This window comes from Pteropus medius, unplaced genomic scaffold (genome assembly GCF_902729225.1).
Source record: "Pteropus medius unplaced genomic scaffold, Ma_sr-lr_union100, whole genome shotgun sequence".
Taxonomy (NCBI): domain Eukaryota; kingdom Metazoa; phylum Chordata; class Mammalia; order Chiroptera; family Pteropodidae; genus Pteropus; species Pteropus medius.
The window spans coordinates 10134-15314 of record NW_024349872.1 but is presented as its reverse complement, the minus strand read 5'-3'; the positions used below and the strand labels follow the sequence as shown (position 1 = coordinate 15314).

Here is a 5181-nt window from a genome sequence, read left to right as displayed (position 1 = left end):
AGGTAAACGTGTTTTTGCAAAAACAGGAGACACGAATCCGCAGCAAGGGCGTGCGTTCTGCCGCCGGACTCCCGGGCTATTGTTCCGAGCTCACGCCCGGGGACTTCCTCACGTGTCCCCCCACCCCACCCGGTTCGACCCCCGAACCGCGTCGCAACAGCCCGGAATGTCCCCGCCATCCGCACGAAGGTGGCCTTGTCGCGGCCCCGCCACCCGGGCACGCGGACCCTCTTAATTTCCTGGTACCCCCCGAAAATGCAGATCGTAATCGAAGTCTTCGGCGCGCTCCTTTCTCTTCCGTTTCGCACGGGGCGGTTAAGGGTCTCTACGGTTTACTTTCTAGTCACTTGCATTAAAATACGGTAGAGTAGAAGAGTTTATTAAGCGAGAGCCCCAGTGTACGATTTGTTGGAAAGAAGAAAGTCTCGGAAGGGTAAACCTCGTCTCGAAAATCCGAAGCAGACCCTTGGTATTAATAACTTGGAAAATTGCAACTTTAGCTTTTGATAAATTATTTCACCGGAGAAGTTTCGGGGGCCAGACATTTGGTAGGTAACTCTGTGTCTGGTCATCAATTACAGCGATTTCCTTGCATCCGCTCCGGAAAAAAAATCAATATTCATGAGCTTTCCAGTCTGACTCAGACCCTCGGAGCCACGAAATTTTCCTGTTGGGACGATAGGAAATGCTGTCGGTGATTCTGGCCTCTGAACGAAAGCAAAAAACAGTTAAGCAGGAGAGAGGGCTGAGAATCCATTTGTTTGGTCCCATCATCCTGCTTTTAATTAGTGAAAAAGTTTTTTTAAAATCACATTAAATACGGGATCCTTTTTAGAATTCGGTGGGTACATGGAGGAACTGGTTATGTTTTGTGAGTTTGTTTAAACGAATGACTGAGGTTTTTGTTTTTCGCTGTCTCGCCAGGCAGCATTGCTACATTTAAAAAAAAAAAAAAATGCATGAAAAACTGACCAGTGAGTGTTCTTTACCACTCTGCTCCTTTTGTGATGGTAAGACAAGGAGGCAGATACCAATGGCGCCTGTCACAATGGAGGTTTGTTTGTTTATTTTTTTAATTTAATGGGGGGATTGTAGATGGCTTAAAATTTCTTTGTACCAGGACTGGGGTGGGGTGGGGAAGAATAATTAGCCCGTTCTAAACAACTTTAGCAATAAATGTTCCATAAGCATTAAGTTTGCAACAGAAACCTCTTTCTGGACCTCTTCTAGTAGTGATGTTTTAAACAAATTCTATTTGTTTAATTAAAATCCTACTTAAGGGCGAAAACGCACTGAGGACGTTGTTAAGAATTTTAAGTTACAGATTAATAAATGTGGCAATTTATAATTTTTTGTCGAAAAATATGAGAAGCTCACAACGTCCCCCAATCTCTGAGCGTCCCTCCTCAGGCGTTCACCTTGCAAACACCCTTTCATTCCATGGTCCTCTCAGCCGGAAGTATTTTTGTCTTGATGTGTATCTTTTATGACATGAATCTTTACCTTGAATCATTATCTGTGTGTACATCTCATTTTCTAACCTGGCTACAGAGGTCTTTCTTGCGCATTCCATCAGCCCTGACGGCATGTAGTAGTGTATCTTCCAGACAGATGTACTCAGGTGATAAATGAACAAATACTGAGTCCATAAGAACTGACGGAAAGAAGAGCTCTTCGTATTTTTTTTTTTTTTAAGGTCATCTTAATTAAACACTGTGTTTGGGATGGTACTAATTCTGTGCTCTCTCCATTTGTGTGAATTATGACATTTAAAGTAGAAATAATCGAGAAATACTTTGAAGTTAGATTAAGCCCTACAGAAGAGCTTCTACTTTTTATATAGCCAAATTCATCACTTTTTGGTCCCTTGGGATGGCCCCAAATGGCCCCCGACAGACTTTTAAGGCACAGGACTAAGCCCCCAGCAGTCTTAGAGGTGTTTAGTACTGGCCTCTGCTTATCAGCTTGGTCTCCCCGGCAAGTCACAGCCTGTTTGATTTTTCTCACCAGTGAAATGACGCTGATTCCTTTCTATGAATTAGGAAAATGGGTCACGAGAATGATACCAGAAACAGGTATAGTTTAGCGTGCTGCCTCCAAGCGTGGACCCTGGAGTCAGATGGCTTGGGTCGGAATGTCTGCCTCTGCCTCCGAGCTGTGTGACTCTGGGCAAGCCACTCTCTGTGCCTCAGGCTTCAGTTCGGAGGCCAGGGTGGGGTGGAAAGAGCAGGCTCTTTTGTCCCAGCTGTGGAGATTAAGTCAGGCGTGCAGGCCAAGCTCTTAGCACATGTGCCCCGAAATGGCGCCTTAGTAATGATGACAGTAAACATTCATTTTCTCCTTGGCGTCGAGTACCTTCAGCTTTTATTTACACCAAGCCCTCGAAAAAGAGTTGTTTTCATTAAAAAGTTGTCGTCTGCCCCCAAGCAAGTGTGATCTGAAGCTTGAAGGCTGGGGCTTGGTGTTCGGTCAGATGGTTGCATGGGTTATTTTGGGGAAAAACCAGAGAAGCCACTCAGAGGACTATGGTTTATTTTCGTCCTCGTCACTCCAGAGTGGCTTTTCTGATTTTTGTCATTTTTCCCTCTTTTAGGACGGGACGAGGAGAGTAGATTTTCATATTCCTCGTGTCGTCATTATTAACTTCTTCAGTGACAATTCCCTGTCAAAACCTAGAAAAGCACTTATCTTGAATGACACTGCCTTCTGTTACTTAATTGCTTTCCGTTTATACTTTGTCCGATGCCAAAGAGAATCTGAGGCCGATTTCAATTAAAAAAAAAAAAAAAGTGAAGAAGCCTGGATGACATGAGACCCGAATGGCCGAGTCAGCAAACAAACCCACAGCCCAGCAGCAAGATAGTTAGTCTTCCCGGAATCTGGCCCCTCTGCATTCCTGACGGCCAAGGCCACGGCTGGAATACAGTACGTCTGCGTATGTATGTTCGCATACCCCTGCGCATGTATTTTGTATCAAATTCAAAGGCTTTGCTTTTGGAAAGTGTGCGTGAATAGCGATCCGTGGTTACATTAGCGCCTGACGCCACCTGTGTGTGCGAACATCTGGAAGGAGCTGCGAGGCGGATAGAAGAAATGGTGTCCCTGTCCCCGACGAGCTTCCAGATGAGTAGGACACCGGTGTATATCAGGAGTCACTGGACTCATTAATATATGCTGAGCGCCTGCTGTGGCCCAGAATTTCTGCCCCAATGCAGTGCATACTAGTGGAAGAAAGAGAAAGAGGCAAGAAACATAAAATTGTCTCTTTTTTTTTTGAATGGTGGTAATAAAATATATATGACAAAATTTACCATCTTAAGTATTTTTAAGTGTACCGTTCGTTCAATGGCATTAAGTATAGTCCCGTTTTTTTGTTTTTTTGTTTTTTGTTTTTTGGCACCCACCATCCATCCCTAGAACTCTTTATCCTGCACCCATTAAATACTAACTCTGCCAAATTAAATACTAACTCCATTTCCCCCCTTCCCTCCAGCCCCCGGCAAATTAATAATAGTAAGTCTTCGATTGTAAGTGTTAGCAATGCTTTGAAGGAGATGGAGAGGATGTTGTGACATAAAAGGATGGAGGGACAGGAATGGCACCTAGTGGTCAGCAGAAGATAGCCAGGCCTACACGGCAGCCTGGGATGGCAGGTCGAGAGTGAGAAGCACCACAAGCCAGGCAGAAGGACCAGCACGTGTGAAGTCCCACGGTCACAAAGGTGTCTGCCTCCTTCAAGAAGCCAGCGTGGTCGGAGCAGGGGCCAGGAGGCAAAAGATAGCATTTCGATTATTTATTTGTGTGTCCCGTCTCCTCGTCGTGCGTGATTCAGTAAAATCATCTCCACCACCTGCAGCTTTTCAGTAAGCTAGAGTACAGACCCACATCCGCAACCCAGAGCTCTGGGCCGTGCCCGCACCGAGAAATCACAACATCCTTACCGAATGCTTGAGCGAGTACGTCGTCCTTGACACAGACCCAGAGAGGGATGACGCGAGAGAAGCAGGTAGTCCACGTGGCCCGGCGCCTCCTTCCCATCACAGTGGCCCAGAGCGACGGCGCTAGGATGAAGGAACGTCCCCGAGGCACTGGCACCCGGGATGTTTTTCTGTGAAGCAGGAGCAGTGGATTCCAGATCTGGAGGTACAGGTGGCTGAGAACTGGACAGTCCTACGGTGCTCCGGCCAGCTGGCTCTCCTCCCCATCTCTGCATCTCCGGGGTGCCCGTGCACCAAGCCAAAGCTTTTTCTTTTTCCAGACGGCCTGCACATATTCAACTCAGAGGTTGCAACTCAGAGGTCCAGCGTGTGGATAGATCCGGGAAGAGATTCCTATGACCTGGAAAATCACGATGGCAGATATTTGTACTCAGCTCTCCAGGAAGCCTCCAAGGGATTCCTGTAGATGCCCTAGATTTGAGTGGTCTCCGAACCTGACAGCAGAAACTAGTTGCAAAGCCATTCGAATACTAGTATTTAGCACTATTTGTTTGAGCGTCGGCGATGATTGGCGATCCCTATCCCAAATTTCAGCATTTCATCGCCACTATGCCCTCCCTCCACCTACCCCCAACTCAGCCCAGTAATTAACAACGAGGGAGATGCTTCTTCACCTCTTTATTGCTCGTGGGGAATATTTTTATTTCCATAGAGAAATGGGGATTGTATATATCTCATCGCTATGGTTAGAACCTTCATCTAACCCATTTAAAGTCGGATCAAGTTATTTAGGAGCAAATTGCATTGGGAGTTCTTTTTTTTTTCTTTTCTTTTCGAAGAGCCAAGCGAAGTCCTTTGAAACGTAGAAAATTCTTCTTCTCGTCTAAAAAGAGCTTACTGCCTGATGGAAGCTGACAGTTTAACTTCCATACTTGTGAAAGCTTTCTTGGCAGGCTTTTTAGAAAGTTTAATCTGCCCACGGCTTTCAATAAATGCCCCCATCTCCCAGTTTATCCTCGTCTCGAGGACCTTTCACGATAGTAACAAACTCCAGTGACCCTTCAAATGAGTTGTCTTGGATAAGTCACTTGCAGTAACTGAAGATTATTTTGGAACAAACGGATTTAAGAACAGCCCGAAAAAACTGGAATTAGGGTGCCGAGCTCGTCTGAAATTTATAACATTTCTTTGAGTTTAAGCAGAGATGAAATTTGAAATATCTTAGAATTCTGTCTCTTGATTT

At 45.5% G+C, this 5181-nt stretch overlaps 1 long non-coding RNA gene across 1 annotated transcript; it reads left to right on the top strand.

The window, feature by feature from the left end:
- Positions 1-31: 31 nt before the first annotated feature.
- On the top strand, positions 32-2816 carry LOC120583074 (uncharacterized). The gene is made up of 2 exons (XR_005647711.1): positions 32-1054; positions 2594-2816. It is a non-coding gene; the product is annotated as an uncharacterized LOC120583074 (long non-coding RNA).
- Positions 2817-5181: the final 2365 nt, after the last annotated feature.